Source organism: Anomaloglossus baeobatrachus (genome assembly GCF_048569485.1).
Source record: "Anomaloglossus baeobatrachus isolate aAnoBae1 chromosome 7 unlocalized genomic scaffold, aAnoBae1.hap1 SUPER_7_unloc_1, whole genome shotgun sequence".
Classification (NCBI taxonomy): Eukaryota; Metazoa; Chordata; class Amphibia; order Anura; family Aromobatidae; genus Anomaloglossus; species Anomaloglossus baeobatrachus.
In genome coordinates this window covers 289,712-310,115 of record NW_027441815.1, presented here as the reverse complement: position 1 = coordinate 310,115, position 20,404 = coordinate 289,712, and the positions used below count along the sequence as shown (strand labels likewise).

Here is a 20,404-nt window from a genome sequence, read left to right as displayed (position 1 = left end):
ATTGCAATAAACATTCCGGACGAGAAAATTTCGACAAAACGTTCGCCAGCGCCTGATGAAAAATGCTTGGCGACATACTTGCCCCCTGAGGAAGCCTACAGCATACATATTGCTGATCGAGGTGGTTGAATGCAAATCGATATTGGCAACTTTGCTCAATCGGTATACTGAAAAAACCATTACTGATATCCAATACTGAGAAATACCTTGCCTTAGCATCCAATCTCGACATCATGTCGTGTGTATCAGCTACAATCGGTGCTACATTGGGAGTACACTTATTGAACATCCTTAAGTCCAACAACATCCTATAGCTACCATCGCTTTTCAGAACACACCACAATGGATTGTTACAAACAGAATTTGCCTTACGTATTACACCTTGAGCCAACAATTCCTGTATAATCTTCGACATCGGAGCAACTGACTCCGGAGGCAACTTATACTGACGCTGTGGAGGTGGGTCTCGGCCTTCAATTTTGACAATTACATCCTTCATTGTTCCAACCTCATTCCTGTACTGAGCCCATAAAGAAGGAAACCGCTGTACTAACTCAGTCAATACTTCGTCACCACCAGTTTCAGGCCACAAACGATCTGCTGACACTACATCGGTCAAACAAATGGTCCCGACATGACTATATTCATTTGGATCAATAACTACCGCCTTACAACCGTTAGAATCTTTCCATACTGTTTTGTTACCCAAATCAATAATCCAGCCATGCTTTTCCATAAAATCAGTGCCAATTATATTCTCAGTATCCTGACAACACCAAATATCCATTTTCGTTTTCAAAAAACCAGGTATTTCCAAAGAAACATCCTGCGCTAAAGTCACCTTTGTTCCATTTTTACCACTGAAACCAACAATTGTGCATACAGGGGAATCTGGCTTTAAATGTAAATCAACATTTGTGACACTCAATTGCGCACCTGTATCAAGGAGAAATGTTACTTCCTGACCTTCAAGATTTACCTTTAAAAATGGTCGACCACAGCTATCCATTGAAACTCGAGTGACGAATTCCAGTGGATGCAGCCTGGGGACCGGCTTTGCCAGTCAGGATGATGGAGAAGGGAGAAGAGCAGCAGGTGTCTTGCCCCTTCCTTCCAATCCCTGTATGGACATTTCCCTTATCTGTCTGGTCAGAGGTGCATATGGTGATTGGTTATTTCTGTTGTCAGTATGAGTGGGCGCGTATGGTGATTGGTTATTTCTGTTGTCAGTACGAGTGGGCGTGTATGAAGGTGGAAGTGCTGAAGATGGGGGAGGTGCACTGGATGTGTTTGGCATCAGTCCATTTTCCTTACCCAGCCTTTCCTCAACTCCCGCCCTCAGGAATTTCTTGCATTCCCACTTCAGGTGTCCGGGTTGGCCGCAAAAAAAGCAATGAATTGTGCTTTTCCTGTTACCCCCCCCTGAATTCTTGTTTTTAGAATTCAACACCGGTCTTTTGTTGTTTTTGATCTGTTTTTCCTGGGATACTAATGTGTCAGTGTTCCCTTCTATCATGGCTATTTTTGATTTTACCTGATTTTGCTTCATTCGTCTACGTATTCTATCAATAAATGACGTGACCTCTTGTAGACTTTCCATTCTAGAAGCTATTTCGAATGAAGCAGGGTCCAAATATTTAAACTTTTTAACAAAGGCCTTGATCATGGAAGGCGGTTCTTGATCAGATCCGATTTCCATTATCATTTTGTAGGCCTGTTCAAATTTAACGACAAAGACAAATGGATCCTCCTGTATGTGTGTCTTAAGGTTTTCTAACAATTCGACTGTTGGGGTAGACTCTCCTGTGGTAAAGAGAATCAACTGTCTCAGCCTATCTTCCTTTGTGTCATGGATCAGGTCATTGTGTTCGTCAGTCCTAGGTGTTGCTTGTAACCTTTTTGCCATGTGGGAGGGAAGCCATACCCTATAAATCTTGTTTCTCTGTTCATTTGTTAGATTATATTTATCGGAATGTGACTCAAAAATGTCCGCATTATGGAAGGCGTCCATTTTATCATCATATTTCGGTATGTCTTTAATGATTTTCATTAATTGGTCATGGATTTTAATGTTAAGACGGGCGGCCTTATCATGTAACTTCTTTTTCCGAAGTTCCTCCTCATTCAGAGTCTCGTCCTCGGCCGTATTCAGCCCGTCCGGTACGTCTGAACCTAAAGCTTCTGTCTTGTTCTGTCTCGTATTAACAGATACATATTTAATATCTTTCCGTAGTTTTGATATTAAATCTGCTCTTGTTTCCAACTGATCCTCCAGATGTTCGATATGTTCTGCTAATATCGAACAATTTGGACAATCTGTTGTTTCTGAATCTGTGACGTGTGTGTCTGTTGGATTGGACGTGCCTGTTGTTATGGGTGTGTCAGTCACCATACAGATAGTGTGTGCATATGGCTGTGCCCCACCCACCATGGAGTTGTAAGTGTATACCATACCCAATACATTCTGTATCTTTTTCTGTAACCGATTCACAATAAAAAACTTTTTATCTAGCTTAGTATTTTCAAGTTCACATTGCCGGTACAGATTTGACCATAACTGTGCGTCACTATGTGTATGATCAAAAGAATACTCCACATGACAGTTACTAGAATAATCATGAATAAACTCCATTTCTCACCAGTATGTGATGCTTGTCCTTGAATGGCTTCAACCGTCTGTTGGATGGATGGTCCTGGAATGGCTTTGGCACATACGACCTCCGTGCAGCTTTGTCACGTTAACCCTGTCTTAGGTTCTGATGTGGACACAGTGTATCGTCGTTCGCCTGCAGCTTGGACAGAAAGTTTTACTCACTGACCCCCCCTCACGGACAAAGGGCAGGGAATGACGTGAGAAGAAAAAAAAAAAAAAAAAAAAAGTCCTTCTACAAGAATAGGCAGCGTGAAAAAAATCACCTCGCACAGAAAACAGCTGTGTTTCACAATCATTCAGGCTGGTGCTCGCCAAATGTTAAATAATGGGTTTACGGCGACAACTGCATAGCCAGTATATAATGATTGGAGCGAAGATAGGTCAAAAACATATTATGAATTTATTCAGATAAGAGTTGGAGGGTTACAGTCATTAGAGAAAAATAACTATCTTGGCTTGAGTTAATAGATGGAGACAGATAGAAAAAAAATAACAGTTCATATCTCTTACATCGCTGTATTGTGTAAGTCGTCTCGGGATGGTCTGTAGATGGTCTGGTCGGATGGGTCCGTCTTTCTCCTGTCACCTTCTGCCTCTCCCTCCTTCTCCCTCTACCTTTGAAGTGTGGGCTTCTTTTATAACCCAAAACCCCTCCTCTGGATTGTCCTTATCTCTTTACATGGTAACACAAAAACTAACTATCCTTAATTTAGGTTTAGCATTACATCATGTCACGTGGTACATTTTACCCGCGAAATAAGTGTACTTGCGCACTAGAGACCTGTAACAAAACCTACTTCAGTCTTATTTATAATTCCTTTGAAGCTCGCTGAGCTTTGACCTCAGTGTAACAGTAACTTACAGTAAAACGTTTCTCATAGCTATTTCAGCTCATAGCCCAACATTCTAAACAATATATAGCACTACTTTGACAACTTTGACAAACAACGTCAGATGGCTTTGATGGACGACTAACAGATGAGTTTGGTTCTTACCATCTCAAACTCTTGGTTTAGCATTTTCCAACACACAGGCATCCTTAAAGGGATGGGCGAAATATACATATATTTATGAATATATGTAATCCAGTCTATGAATCAATCTCCATAAACTCACTATTTTACACATTGTCCAATGGCTCACAATGGTTATGCGTTTTCATTGGATGGATAATCGAAGCCATGTTTTTTTCCTTTCTCTTGGGTTTGTTGTGTGAGTAGCCTATAGGATTAAGTTAGTTACCGCAGGCAGTGGATTTAGCTTCCTGTCTTTGGTCCAGTGGTAGATTGATTGTTTGGTCTATGAGCTGTTATGGGTTTTAATCCAGGTGAATGCCCATGGGCTGCCTATAACTGTGTGAAATATGTAGTTTTACTGGGCTGGGATGAGAGAATCCATCGAAGCATGGTGTAGGGATTGTGGTTCCTGTGTGCTAAGAAGAAAGGCTAGCACCAGCCAGAAAGCCCCATTACAGCCAATAATCAACCGCTAGCCGCTGGAACTCGTTGCTCTAGATCATGTCAAACTCTCACCAAGCAGGAATAGATACATTAGCCCACCATCCCACCCAAAGAGCAACTTCTGCTGCGCAGCTGGCTTTCTAGGCAGCAGCGCTATTGTGATGTCAGCGGGGGACATTGTGACAAGCCAGTGTTCCGTCACTTCATGTTGTGCACTGTTCAAACGGAAAATACATCAACAGGCAGACTACAGAAAAGCTTACTGAGAAAGGATAGAGAGGGGCTTTCTCAGAGGGCTTTTTACAGTTTGTCTATTCCCAATTAGCCGTTTAAGTATGCTTAATGAAAGTACTAATTCTTTCATAGGCCGCCCATTCTTAGTATTTGACGTTCCTTATATTGCGGTATCAGGCTTCGCAGCAGGTTGCAAAACATTCATCACCCATGACTGTCCCCAATTGGGCTCAGAAGCTAAATGTCTATCATGACCTCTCTTTTTGAAAGTCCAAGAGCAAGCAAACTCTTCCTCCAGGAGAGGGAGCCAACAGATCACTAAAGACATCATCATTGCTCAAAGAAAACACCGAAAAACAATGGAAGCTTTAATTGGAGTGGAATCTGATAGACAGCACCTGATGCCAAGTCTGCATCTTCTAACACCTGCAGTCACTGCAGCAGCTGAATCCAATGTGTCCAAAAGGGATCTATTCTATTCAATTGCAAATGATCTAGATAAGACTGAGAATAAGATACTGCACGGGACATAGCAGAGTTGGTCAAGTTGAGTGGAGATGAGTTTGCTATTTGGCACAGCTTTTGCATCAATAAAGCAAGTAAAAGGTGTGAAAGATAAAAAAAAAGGGTGAAAGTGTGAAAAGTGAATTGGCCAAATTGAGGTGCATATAAAGTTTTTGCTTTCTTTCAATTCACTAATGAGGCTCATTTGAATCAGGTGAATTGAGTTCTGCTTTTGGAAACTCGGTTAAGAAGGGGTGCACCGGTCCTGGAGGTACTGCAATACCAGGTCAATGCGTGGAGTGGACAGAGCAAGATTTTTTCCATCTCCTTGTTCTAAAAATCCATTTAATATATGGTCCCTAGAGAGGGGACGTATCAGATATTAAACTGATAAGAACAGATTTAATTTTTTTTTTTTCTGTTTATCAGTAGGACTTCAAAATAACAAAGGTGATCGCCTCCCGTTGCCTGGGAACCGTCCAGGCACAAGAGGGCTATGTGTCACCAGAAGGCGCACACACTCCCTCAAGGCCGGCAGACGTGCAATCCCAGGCACCTTCCAGTACCGACCAAGGTAGCGTCCTCCGAAACTACACTTGATCTTAGCCAAAAGGCTGAGAAGCTATAACCCGAATTGGTTACGGCCTTGAGTGGCACCCTGGCCTATACCGGACACATCTTAGGGAGAGGGAGACAAACCCACGCCTACAGAAGACATTTTGTCACCCAAGCCAAACCCTTGAAAAGGCTGTTTTGCAGAGCAAAAACAAGGAGAATGGTACTTTTTGCAGCCGCCGCCCACTGCAATGAATCTGAATAACTCCTCCTTTTGGGCACAAGCACCTCCCCTCCCCCTTGCAGTCTTTCCAATTCATGATACGAAAAGACGGACGGACAGGACAGGACAGGACCATCTGCCTGACTTTCCGTCACTGCCACCCTTTGCCATCCTTGCCCGTAGAAAGCCCTTTCATCATCCCCAAACCCTAATCTTTTCCCTTCCCTTCCCAGCTGCGTCTCACTCCCTTTCATTAGGAAGTGAGCGCAGCCTTTTCTCCGTTCTGCACATGCGCGACGTTAAACACAAATGCGCAGGCGTGCGTTCCATTAGCCTCACTGCATTCCACTCCCATACAGGAAGTGGGCACAGCTATTACTACGGTCGCACATAAAAGAACCCACGGCCACCACTGCACATAGCTGACTCCACCACAGGACACCCACTTCTACACCAACGCAGGTAAGACAGGATCGGCACCTCTATGCTCCCGTTACAATCAGGCTCAGTCACCATGTGATAACGCTCTCAACTCTTTAGTTGCAGGCTCCCCTTGCTTCACCTCCACTGGCTGTGCTGCCATTTCCTCTCCCACCTGGAAGTTATACTTTATTCCACTATTTTCCTGTTTCTCTCTTCCCCCTTTTCCCATAACCTACTTTTATCTGCATTTGTGGGGTATCTATATGCTATTTACATCATAGTTTTATTCATTAATATGGAAGGGAAGAGTGCCCATGAGAGTGTTGAACTGCGGAGAGCAAAAGATTAAGCTGCTCCGATTTGCCACCATTGATAAGCTGTTCTCAGTAGATACACATGCTATCCAAACAGCAGCATCCACCATTGCTTCAGCCCACCCATTCAGTGACAGCTCACCAAGTCAGCCAGAGGAGTGGTGTAAGGAATTACACGTAGGCACTGACTCCACACCTTCACATCACAAGAAGGGGGTCTACAGGCTAGTGCAAGAATACGAGCAAGTCTTCAGCAAACATCCGCTAGACTTTTGAAAAATAAAAGGGGTCAAACACTACATCCCCACAAGTGCACACCCACCCATCAAAGAGAGATATAAGCCAAATCTACCTGCACATTACCAGTGTACCAAGGACATGTTGAGCAACATGAAGGAGGCTGGGGTTATCCGTGACAGTTGTAGCCTCTGGGCAGCTCCGTTGGTCCTGTTAAAGAAGAAGGACAGCACCACTCCCCTGTATTGAGGAATAGCTAGCTGCATTGACAACTGCAAATTATTTTTCTACCCTTGATCTCACTAGTCACTATTGGCAAGTGTCCGTTGCTGAGGCAGACCGGAAGAAGACCGCCTTTGCCACCCCGATGGGTCTCTGCGAGTTCAAAAGCATGCCCTTCGAGCTGTGCAATTTGCCAGGAACCTTCCAGAGGCTGATGGAATGCTGCTTGGGACACCGAAACTTTGAAACGGTACTGCTATACCTTTATGATGTTATTGTTTATTCTAACGCAAACAAGATTTTAGGGTGTATAAAAAGGGAGATTAGATCCGATGATCCCAACGTATTGTTACCCCTCTATAAATCACTTGTAAGGCCACATCTGGAATATGGGGTAAAGTCCTGAGCAGGTTGATAACCATTGGTTTGAGCATGGTAGGGTGTAGTACGCATCTTCCTGCATCGGTAAAAGCTGCAGAAGTCCTTGAAGATTTCCGCTTCAAAGGCAGTGCCTTGATCTGTGAGGACTCTCTCTGAGTAGCCATGAGGTCTGCATAAGTGTGCTTGGAAGACCTTCGCTGCAGTATGGGCCATTAGATCTTTGACTTGTACCACAACCATAAATCTCGAGTAGTTGTCTACCATCGTAAGTGCATACGTGAGCTCACCTCGATATTCTGCAACAAAACTCCCTTTTTCGATTTCAGTTTCAGCAAACACTCCTCTTCCTGTAGAAAATATTTATCATTACCTAAGACAGTCATTCTAATGCATGACAATATTAAGGCAATTTAGTTAAAACTTGTTTTAACTCACCTTTAAGGGGATTGATGTATTTCATGGTCAATCCAGGTTTGTCAGTGATGGCACTGACATAATGTATGGCGTCTTTTTCGGGCGTTATCCTTTGCCTTTTCATTGTGAAAATCCAGTTGCCTATATCAAAGCAAATTCTACTACTTGTAAAGTATGCAGAAAATGAAATGTAGAACATATAACATCAACTGCTTAGGAACGCATCATAGGTTAGTACTTAAAAGGATATTGTCATGTTCTAGTCATAATGCAAGCTGGACATTTTTCATGTTACCCTGTAATCGCCGGCCTGTTCTAATGCTCACAAGCCAAGATATAGGCTCAGCTGCTAAGGCTTCCCTCTGCCTTCTGAATGAAAATTGAATATGTCTGGCTCACTGTGTATATAGCAGGTGCTCAGAAAAAATAAGAGTTAATTCAATAGAAATAGCTCTGGCACACTATAGTGATCAATAACGTAAGAAAAGAACTCTTAGAATGCTGAAAATTCTTTATTTGTGCAAAAGGATAATTCATCCAACGTTTCGAGCTTGTTTTTAGGTCTTTATCAAGGATAAAGTTATCTAAGATCATAAAGGGTTACAAAACCATATAAACACGTAATTAGTACATAGTACAACATAACAGTACAATATATTGCTACTTGAGAGTACAATGGGTCAAATGACCATGATGCACATACAAAAAAATTTTCCAAAGCCATAGTGAAAACATTTGTACTGAGGAAAGAAAATTTCCACATGACCTATCTGGAGAAACATTCTGGATCAAACAACCAAAAATAGTCAAGCAGGTAAATACACACCTATATGGATAACAGGATGATATGTGTTCAATTGTATAGCGTCATTGCCATTAAGGTACAAATGGAAAACTTGCAATCCTATATAGTGAAGGAAATGAACACATATCATATCAAAGAACACAGGAACATGGGTGTGAGAAAAACCTCAATGTTTATACTTTGTTCTTTATAATGGTGTGAACATGTATATGTCTCAGTACCTTATGAACTTGAGAATTCTAGTGAGTAGATGATGAAAGCCTATTCCAGAACTGGAATCGGTAAATAATTGTAGGTGGAATCTAAATGAAAAGATGGTACAAGTGTTATCATGACACGTGGGCTATAACACAATGGACCGTGTGACAAAGAAGAAAGGAGAGAAAGAAGAGGAAGAAAATGGAACTACCTGTAACATTACGTGATAGTCACTGGTAAGTATCACTTGACAATTCAGGTGAAAAAGGATTCCTTTATTAAAGGGTTCTCAGTCGCCTCAGGATCATGAAATACTAGGGTAAATGATATGAGAATGGGTAAGAAGCACCACTAAAGGAAATATGAGATGCAGGACATATATCTATAAACCCCTGAACTACATGATAGAAATAAAAAGAAGAAAAAAGAAAAAAAAGAAGAAAGAAGAAGAACACATAGAATGCGGAAAGAGAATGGGTACAACTACCTGAGTTACTGCAGGGAGGCCCCTGGTAGGTATTGTGAGGGTTAGTGGAATTCCTTCACTGAAGGGTTCTCAGTTGCCTCAGGTTCGTGAAAAATGCTATAGACAAATAATGCCCGGAGAAAAGGGGTTCATATACAGCGAATAATGGTAATACAAGGTACATGTGTCCCATGTAATAGTATAAATATATATATATTGTACTAAGCTCTACACCAGAAATAGAAAGTAGTCCCTCTGCCTTCTGTCTAGGTGCCCTGAGTTATGTCCTGTAAACTGTCACAGTGACCTAGACACACATGTGTAGTAGGGGAATATCCCTGCTGAGATGCCAGTGCTAGAGCACTCGTTTGCTGTGGAGTTGAACGCTATGTGAGCAGTTCTTACCTTCAATGAGCAGAAGTCTCTTTTTTCAGATTTCAATATCTCTGTGGGTATCTGGCAGAAATATGGAATACTCTTTACTGCTAAGACCCTGTACACCACTCCCACTAAAGGGGGCTTTACACGCTGCGACATCGCTAATGCGGAGTCGTTGCGGTCACGGAATTTGTGACGCACATCCGGCCGCATTAGCGATGTTGCTGCGTGTGATACCGATGAGCGATTTTGCATCGTTGCAAAAACGTGCAAAATCGCTCATCGGTGACATGGGTCTCCATTCTCGATTATCGTTACTGCAGCAGTAACGATGTAGTTCGTCGCTCCTGCGGTAGCACACATCGCTCCGTGTGACACCGCAGAAACGAGGAACCTCTCCTTACCTGCCTCCCAGCCGCTATGAGGAAGGAAGGAGGTGGGTGGGATGTTCCGGCCACTCATCTCCGCCCCTCCGCTGCTATTGGGCGGTCGCTCAGTGACGTCGCTGTGACGCCGCACGGACCGCCCCCTTAGAAAGGAGGCGGTTCGCCGGACACAGCGACGTCGCCGGGCAGGTAAGTATGTGTGACGGGTCTGGTCGGTGTTGTGCGGCATGGGCAGCGATTTGCCCGTGTCGCGCAACAGATGGGGGCGGGTACCCACACTAGCGATATCGGGACCGATATCGCAGTGTGTAAAGTAGCCTTTAGTCACATGACCAAGACTGTATCTGTGTCCCTACAACACACTTGAGACAAATGTGTGTGTGAGCCTGCATTGTGGGGTATATATAATATATTATAGAGCTGGGAAGGATCATTCTAAGCAGTGAGCTGTTCCAGTATTTGTAGGAAAATACCCAGTAGAAGCATCAAACACAGCACCAATACCTCCCATCAGTATTCCACCACAGTGCCATGTAACCCATGCCCTACACTCCCATCTACACCAATACTATACAGGCACAAACTAGTATATCTGACTAAAAGCCCCCAAAATATGAAGAACGGCCTATAGTTGAGTGTGGATATAAAATCTATGTGAGCAGAGCTAGAATAGAAATCACTGATCGCATTGAAGTCATTCTGACCATAAATCACCATGATATCAAGGTGAGGAGTTGTGTGTTACTGCTGGGAGGAAAGGGTTAACAGTGGAATATTAAGGTGCATTTCTGTGTGCAGTGTTACTAGTCAATGTAACAATTCAGTATGAGCTGCTCTTGGTGCCGGGGGAGGGAGATGCTCTCCTGAGCAAGATAGATGGGGAATGAACATGATATCTATATAGTGTAAGGCAGGGGGTCTCAAACCAGGTGATCATGTCTGATCAACTGGTTACATTATGTCTGATTACCTTGTCTAACAGTTTTTTCTCCCCTTTCTTTACCTTCCAGGTTCCCATAGTCACGTGAAATATCCCTGTTGCACTTGATTACGGCTCACTATTCACTATAGGATGTCTTATATCTAACATCACACTCTCACCCATCAGCACTCTATAGGTTTGTATAAGGTATGCGCTTACACATCCGGTCCTCCATAGGTATTTCCACTTATGTAACACTATCCCTATGATCACTCATAACTCATACCCTTGTAGTCAATTACAGCCTCCTCTCTCCCCCCTCCCCTTCTCCCTTTCCATCTATAATTTTGCCAGTACAATATTAGTTTACATTAGGCACACACTCACATATTCCTTTCCTTAGTGATTTATTGTAATTCACATTCACATACAATTCTCTATGCCTGCCCCATTACTACATTCATACCTACTTGACCCTATCCTGATACCCCTTGTCTCACCTTGTTGGTCCCTACACCTGTTATCATGTCCTTTCCTGTGTCTGTCTTGTCACACAACACATTTTAGCATATAACTTGTGCTCCTTATTACCTGTCCTGCCTATTAGAATTATGTCCATTATGTCCATGCATGGCCCAATGAATCAAGTCTGTACTTCATATTCATGGTTTAAGCCTTTGGGTTCCAATGTGCCCAGAGTATATATCCAGAAAGATTCCCTTTCTTTGAGCTTCCTAATTCTATTGCCTCCTCTGCGTATGGCTTGGACATGTTCGATGACTTGGAATCTTAATTGGATCACTGTGTGATTATGCGTCACAAAATGGTGTGGGACTGGTAATAGAATCTGCTTACAATGTATTGTTGACTTGTGTTTAGCTCAAAGAAAGAGAATCTTTCTGGATATGTACTCTGGGCACATTAGAACCCAAGGGCTTAAACCGTGAATATGAAGTAAAGACTTGATTCATTGGGCCGTGCACCATGTCACCAAGTTTCCAATTGCATTGTCCAATGGCTCACAATGGTTATGCGTTTTCATTGGATGGATAATCGAAGCCATGTTTTTTTCCTTTCTGTTGGGTTTGTTGTGTGAGTAGCCTATAGGATTAAGTTGGTTACCGCAGGCAGTGGATTTAACTTCCTGTCTTTGGTCCAGTGGTAGATGGATTGTCTGGTCTATGAGCTGTTATTGGTTTGAATGCAGGTGAATGCCCATGGGCTGCTTATGACTGTGTAAAATAGTATTGATTCATGATGGATTTCAGACTACATGTAGATATCTTCAGTCTTTCTATCCACATCATTTAAATGAACATTATCCATGCAGCTTGAAATTCATCCAATAAGAGAAGCAACCTTGTACAACCAATCTGATAAGGGCACAGTATATCCTAAGGGAAGGTTATGGCTATAAAAGGGGACTTCTTGGAGTCACCAGGTTGTTGATGGATGTTGCATGATCTAGTCTAAGCTCTTAAGAGCTGGCTAGGGGATCAGAACCAGGATGCCTTGTGGACTCGGTCTAGGGACTTTGGCTTCAACTAGAGGATCACTTGGCTACATGGCTTCAATCTAGGGGCTTCAATTCCGATTGGAGATCATAACCGCAATCTAGGGATTTCGACTCCGGCTGCCAGGATTATACCATATCATCATACCAGAGACTACTTAAGGAAGAAACCCAGGTTGGACAATTTTGTCACCTGGCTACAGACTTTGCAGACCTCAGCCAGCTTCCTAAATCTGGCGCTATTCTATTGTCGGTGGGTGCCCGACAAATTACACAGCTATGTCAAATTTTGGTTTATGAAACTTCAAATCCAGTGACTGATTATTATGTTTTCTAATGTCCTGATTTAAAAAAAAAAATAAATATTTTTTTTTAACCATCAAATATTGATTTTGTACAATCCATGTGTGAAGTTACATACAAGTGACATGAACAAGAAAAATACTTATTGTAACCAAAAATATTCACAATTTTATATATAAAATACATTTATTTATTGTACAGTCATTCTGCAACTTTATTAGAAATTTATTCTTGCACTTTTTCCTTTTCTCTAGATCCCCCTTTTCTCTTATAGAAGGCCTGTGGATCTTCTCTGTGAAGCATCCGGCAATCATGTTCACGTTTCATTTACTTTGGTATCGTCGTTCCATCTCCTTGATATTCCGATGAAAACCTTCTTGTTCTTCCCACCAGCACCAAGGTTTTCAGACAAGTAGTCCAAATAGGAATGTAAAAAATGTAACTTCAAATTCATTAGACAACCCAAGGCTTTGAAACGTTTCAGCATGTTCTCCACGATGGACTTAAATTTTGATTCTTTGTTGTTACCTAGAAACGTATTTATTGCTTCTTTCAAAGAGTCCCAAGCCCTTTTTTCAACAGTTTTCATTATTGTTTAAAACACGTCATCCTTCATTCATGGGTTTCTGAATATCCGAACCCACAAAAATGCTTTTGTGCTGCCCCTGTGCCAGCAGCCGCCGTTGGTCGGATCCAGACCTTCTAAGAGAGTGGCTCGACCCGGGGGTCTCGCGGACATGTCGAATAAAAGGAGGAATGTAGATGTATGGGCTAGGCCGTATTAAGTTTGTGACGCCACCAACGGTGTGTGGTGAGGTGGGACACCACCGCTGCCGTTATGGGATACCCGGGAGAGATGTAGTGGCAGCTGGATGTTAACCCCTCCGTGTGTAGGGATGATTGCCCCGGGGCCCAGTGTCTTTGTGCAGGGTATGGTGATGGCAAGGGCCGGCGCGCCTGAGCAAGCAGGGGGATGTTTGGTTACTCACAGTAAATGAATCACACGAGTCTTTCGGTAAACCAAAGGTGCTGGTGGCCTGCCGCCCCGGCCGGTTGCATTCAGGTCCCCCACCCAGGCTGGTGGTCGCTGTCCTTTACTCTGCACTTGTTTTTGTGTATGGTGGACTGCCTGGTCTGGAACTCAGGAGTCCGCTCCCGGCTGGATATGGCCTAAGGAGCCGTGCCCGCAGGCGCTGGCCCGTGGGATCTAAGGGCCCTGGCGGTGGCCTTATCCCTATCAGTGGGCTGTTGTCTTCTTTGAGGGACTTTAGGTGGGATAGGACCTATAATCCTGCCCTCAATCATTTAATTAGCTAGGCCGCTGGTTTCGGTCCTGGCTTCAGTGTCCTAGGTGACTAGGGTTTCAGGTCGGCTGTGTGTTTCCTAAGTGAGGAAAGGTGTTGTGCGGGGGCCTATCTGTAACTACCTGGTTTTGCCAGGGCATCACACCTTCCTTCAGACTTGATTCTGACAGTCCCTGAAACTTGGTACACAGGTACTTAAACATCTCTCCTTCTTTCAGTAGCGCTTTCACAAACAGCTTCATCAGTCCAAGCTTACAGTGGAGTGGTGGCAAGAGAACTTTAGGTGGGATCAACTAAGCTTTATGCAACAATGTTCTTGAGTCCCGGTTACAAAGATGTTCTTGTTGGCCAATTTTTTTTGCTCCAGTGAAGAGTCCTAACCTGGCTTTCCAATTCACACAAAAAGCATGTGTTCTGCCTTCTTTTACGTAATGCTGTGAATCTCTAGCATACAGCTAAACCCTAGTTCACATTTCAAATAAACAGACTGTGAAGTTCAATAGCCTTGATTTATTAGCTGGTAACGTGAACTTGATTGCAGTATACATGGAATATACAGTGAATATAGGAATATCCAAGATGCAGTTGAAGACAGAATACGGTATATCCAAGATACTGTTTTATACGGGTAAAAACTATAACAAGAAAATGATTACAGTCAGTACAGTGTTAATACAAAGTTAACATAGCATAACAGTACATGAGATGCAGTTCTTACGAGAATGTAGGTGAAAGGTCACTGCATCTGCAATACATAGAAATCTTATCTAGACAAACAAGACAGGGATGACACTAAAGGTGTAGAAGTACAATGTACAATGCATTTACTACACTCTTCCATCTAGGATTCTATCACTAACACATGTAATTTGCTTTGCTCACCGGATTACACTAGGCAGGGGTGAATGTACAGAGAGGTAAGTCGGCATGTCCTTTCCTGACAAATCCAAAGAAAAAATGGCTGCAGGCTTCTTCTCAGCTCAGGGAGGCATTCCTTACCCAGAATACCTTTAGCTTAAAGGGAAACTCAGCAATTCAAAAGAATAACAATGACCTCTAGGGATTGTAACAGAAATTTCAATGAATGACTATTAGCAGGCTGCCATGAGGCAGAACAGCATGGGTATTTAATATATCCTCCTTGCTGCCCAAGAAGCAATGAGAACATTTTTAGACCACCACATATTGACCATCCATGCTCCTTGTAGTTAAGTTTCTTGAGAATAAAGTCTAAATTCTCACAGCTTTCTTCCAAGTGCATAGCATGTGTGACGCCCTGGACTAGCCAGGTAGTCACAAACACAAAATCACACACACCCCCTCCCCTGGATAGTCTACATCAGTCACACAAAATCCTTGTTGCCTCCTCCAGGGTCTGATGTCCACACCAGGTGGGGCGGAGCCAGGCGGTTGGCCCCACCCACCGAGGAGTTCACAGGCCTGGAGGCGGGAAAAAGCAGTTAGTTTAGTTTTGTAGTGGAAAGTGAGAGGACAGAAACTGTTAGTGTCTGGGTAGGAGCCCAGGCACTGTCAGCAAGGTCGGCAGACGGTGGTGGCCGTCTGCAGGAGGTGGTACAAGTCAGCTGAACCGTAGGACCGGGGACGGGCGGTGACCCGAGGGGAACTGAACCGGTGAGCGGATCTGTACCAAGCACAAAGGCAGGGCCATTGGACCCTGACCAGGCTAGGAGCCGCCGACAATGGTCAAATCCGAGAGTGACCGGAATCCCAGGGGTTCCCTAACACCCAAGACCCGACAGAAGGCAACCGTCCACACCGTGAGGATAAAAAGCCACCGCCATAGGCTAGAGATCCAAGGGCCAGCGCCTGCGGGCAAACGGGCTCCCTCGGTACGTACACCCCAGCCATCCAGCCTCCCCGTACCGCCACCGGGCCCCGGGATCACCAACCCCTACCCACGGAGGGGGAACCAACATCCTAGCTGCTCCCTGCCATCGCTCCCGGGATCCCCGTCACCAGCAGTGGTGGTGCCCATTATCACCACGACCTGTGGGTGACGTCACTAACTATCTCCCCAAACAAACCACCCCCTTTTCACTCGTGGGCGAGGAGCGCTGCTCGAGTCCCCGGATCTGGCCCTCCGCTCGAGCCACCGAGCAGCAGCAGCAGCAGAAGTCCCCGAACCCGAGCGTAGCGTGCGTGGCCCCTCTGCCCGCGACACATGCCCTACACACACTGAAGAATACTTACTGCCATTGAGCAGTAGCACAGCTTTCAGACTTTTTGGATGAAACAATGACGTGTCTCCACTCGCTCACATTGTACTTAATGTTACATTTTCCATCAGCACAGGAACATCGCTTGAATACACTAGAGCACCATCTTCAGAAAAGTATGGAGGGAATCTTTTCAGAATTCTAACCTTTTGGAAACCTATTGTCACGCTCTCCGGGTCCCCTGCTCTGCCCCCCGGCTCACCTGCCACGCTCCCCGGCTTCCCTGCTTCGCTCCCCGGCTCCTCTGGCAGACATCCCCCGCTCCACGGTCTCCAGCCTCCACCACCTGCGGTCCCCAGGCGGCCCGGTCCCCGCTCCCGGCGCCCGTCGGCAGCCCTGCTCCAGGCCGGCTCCCCTGCTTCCTATACACCGCTCCCTGCCCTGGCTTCTGGCACCCGGGCCTCGCGCATGCGCATTAGGGCGCGCGCGCGGTCATTGACCCTCTCTTAAAGGGCCAGCGTCCACTGACAGGAAATTGAACACACAGGTACAGGGTATAAAGGGGTTTAATGTCCAAGTGGGCGGGGCCTGTTCTTCGTGTTTCCTAAGCTAAGAGTCAGGTCTCCTTGTGTCTCTGTGATATACTTACCTATCTCTCTTCTAGAGCCGCTCCTGCCTCGCCATCCGGTCCTGCCGATTCCCGAACCCCGAACGCTGACTATCTGCCATCCCGTCAGTCCGTACCATCTCTGATCCCTGTGGTGACCCGTCCTCTCGCTCCATCGGTTCCGGACTCTGCCTGACATCTCGGCCTCCGAACCTGAGCTCCGTCACCCGGACTACCATCAGTGACTCCGTGGTCCCAGGGACTTCTCCATTCCACTCTTTTGCACGGACTGTCCTGCTACCCGTAGTGCTCCGGCTACCGGACCCCTTGCCTTCATTAAGGTGTTCGGCCCAGTGGATCCACCTCCTGGGTCTGCCCGTCCACCTGGCCCTAACACCTATAGAATCAGTGTTTGTGAAAAAACTGTACGTGATGATAATTTTTCAATATTTTTACTGAGTCCAATGATCGAAAGTATGAAAAAAATCACATCTTTCAAAAATTTTTACCCTTGGAAACCTGTGTTATTATTACTATGCACGAGCCCTAAATTGTCTGAAAAACAACAAATATGCTGGTTGGATAGACCTTGACCCCACAATTCAACGGCCACAATTAAGGAGAAAAGTGCTAAGAGAGTTAAATTTGCCCCTGAAATAACCCATGATACGGGCCAAGGAGGGACACACCATTTTGATCCGAAAATAGCCCAACACCATGAGAGACGGGCAAATCCGTGAAAAGACAAAGTTCCAAGCTACAACTGACGCAGGATCTACAGCACATACGCCCATTGTAATTGTTCATGATTTCCGGCCACTACGCATTTCAGCCTTCAGGGACCTGGTAATTCGAATGCTATGTCCAGGAGTAGAGATGAGCGAACCGGTCCCGGTTCGGCTCGAGGTCGGTTCGCCGAACGGAGCTCCCGTTCGAGTTCGGCTCGTCGAACGTTCGACGAACCGAACTCGAGCCAATAGGAAACAATGGCAGGCAATCACAAACACAGTAAAACACCTAGAAAACACCCTCAAAGGTGTCCAAAAGGTGACAAACAACTCACAACACAACACAAACACATGGGAAAGTGACAAGGACATATACTCATGCGAAAACAAAACAGCTGGACAAGGAAAAGAGGAGGACACACAGATATAGGCATGGCACGCCATTCTAAAATCATGTAAAACACCGCAAGGTGACTCCAAGCGGAGTCTCCCTTTTTTCCAAAAATTGGGCCCCACACACACCCACCCCTTCAGTGGCAGCAGTTGTGCCCCAGTTGTACACTTCACAGCTACATTTGCATCAAGCACATTCAAAAATACGCTATTCTTAACCGTCCCCAGGATGACACCGGGGTAGGTAGCAAAGTCTTTCCTGATCCCAGCTCTGTTCATCTTGGCTTCTTTTAAAAACACAGCAAGCAAGGGTTACTCCAAGCGGAGTCTCCCTTTTTTCCAAAAATTGGGCCACACAGACACCCACCCCATCAGTGGCAGCACTTGGGCCCTAGTTGCAAACAGGATGTTTTGATTTGCATCAAGCAAATTCAAAAATACGCCATAATTAACCGTCCCCAGGATGACACCGGGGTAGGTAGCAAAGTCTTTCCTGATCCCAGCTCTGTTCATCTTGGCTTCTTTTAAAAACACAGCAAGCAAGGGTTACTCCAAGCGGAGTCTCCCTTTTTTCCAAAAATTGGGCCACACAGACACCCACCCCATCAGTGGCAGCACTTGGGCCCTAGTTGCAAACAGGATGTTTTGATTTGCATCAAGCAAATTCAAAAATACGCCATAATTAACCGTCCCCAGGATGACACCGGGGTAGGTAGCAAAGTCTTTCCTGATCCCAGCTCTGTTCATCTTGGCTTCTTTTAAAAACACAGCAAGCAAGGGTTACTCCAAGCGGAGTCTCCCTTTTTTCCAAAAATTGGGCCACACAGACACCCACCCCATCAGTGGCAGGACTTGGGCCCTAGTTGCAAACAGGATGTTTTGATTTGCATCAAGCACATTCAAAAATACGCCATTCTTATCCGTCCCCAGGATGACACCGGGGTAGGTAGATAAAGTCTTTGCTGACCCATGACTTGTTCATCTTGGCTTCTTTTAAAAACACAGCAAGGAAGGGTTACTCCAAGCGGAGTCTCCCTTTTTTCCAAAAATTGGGCCACACAGACACCCACCCCATCAGTGGCAGCACTTGGGCCCTAGTTGCAAACAGGATGTTTTGATTTGCATCAAGCACATTCAAAAATACGCCATAATTAACCGTCCCCAGGATGACACCGGGGTAGGTAGCAAAGTCTTTCCTGATCCCAGCTCTGTTCATCTTGGCTTCTTTTAAAAACACAGCAAGCAAGGGTTACTCCAAGCGGAGTCTCCCTTTTTTCCAAAAATTGGGCCACACAGACACCCACCCCATCAGTGGCAGCACTTGGGCCCTAGTTGCAAACAGGATGTTTTGATTTGCATCAAGCACATTCAAAAATACGCCATAATTAACCGTCCCCAGGATGACACCGGGGTAGGTAGCAAAGTCTTTCCTGATCCCAGCTCTGTTCATCTTGGCTTCTTTTAAAAACACAGCAAGCAAGGGTTACTCCAAGCGGAGTCTCCCTTTTTTCCAAAAATTGGGCCACACAGACACCCACCCCATCAGTGGCAGCACTTGGGCCCTAGTTGCAAACAGGATGTTTTGATTTGCATCAAGCACATTCAAAAATACGCCATAATTAACCGTCCCCAGGAGGACACCGGGGTAGGTAGCAAAGTCTTTCCTGATCCCAGCTCTGTTCATCTTGGCTTCTTTTAAAAACACAGCAAGCAAGGGTTACTCCAAGCGGAGTCTCCCTTTTTTCCAAAAATTGGGCCCCACACACACCCACCCCTTCAGTGGCAGCAGTTGTGCCCCAGTTGTACACTTCACAGCTACATTTGCATCAAGCACATTCAAAAATACGCTATTCTTAACCGTCCCCAGGATGACACCGGGGTAGGTAGCAAAGTCTTTCCTGATCCCAGCTCTGTTCATCTTGGCTTCTTTTAAAAACACAGCAAGCAAGGGTTACTCCAAGCGGAGTCTCCCTTTTTTCCAAAAATTGGGCCACACAGACACCCACCCCATCAGTGGCAGCACTTGGGCCCTAGTTGCAAACAGGATGTTTTGATTTGCATCAAGCACATTCAAAAATACGCCATAATTAACCGTCCCCAGGATGACACCGGGGTAGGTAGCAAAGTCTTTCCTGATCCCAGCTCTGTTCATCTTGGCTTCTTTTAAAAACACAGCAAGCAAGGGTTACTCCAAGCGGAGTCTCCCTTTTTTCCAAAAATTGGGCCACACAGACACCCACCCCATCAGTGGCAGCACTTGGGCCCTAGTTGCAAACAGGATGTTTTGATTTGCATCAAGCACATTCAAAAATACGCCATAATTAACCGTCCCCAGGATGACACCGGGGTAGGTAGCAAAGTCTTTCCTGATCCCAGCTCTGTTCATCTTGGCTTCTTTTAAAAACACAGCAAGCAAGGGTTACTCCAAGCGGAGTCTCCCTTTTTTCCAAAAATTGGGCCCCACACACACCCATCCCTTCAGTGGCAGCAGTTGTGCCCCAGTTGTACACTTCACAGCTACATTTGCATCAAGCACATTCAAAAATACGCTATTCTTAACCGTCCCCAGGATGACACCGGGGTAGGTAGCAAAGTCTTTCCTGA

At 45.1% G+C, this 20,404-nt stretch overlaps 1 pseudogene; it reads right to left on the bottom strand.

The window, feature by feature from the left end:
* Positions 1 to 5,100: 5,100 nt before the first annotated feature.
* On the bottom strand, positions 5,101 to 5,306 carry LOC142259368 (U2 spliceosomal RNA; annotated as a pseudogene).
* Between the last annotated feature and the right edge of the window lie 15,098 nt (positions 5,307 to 20,404).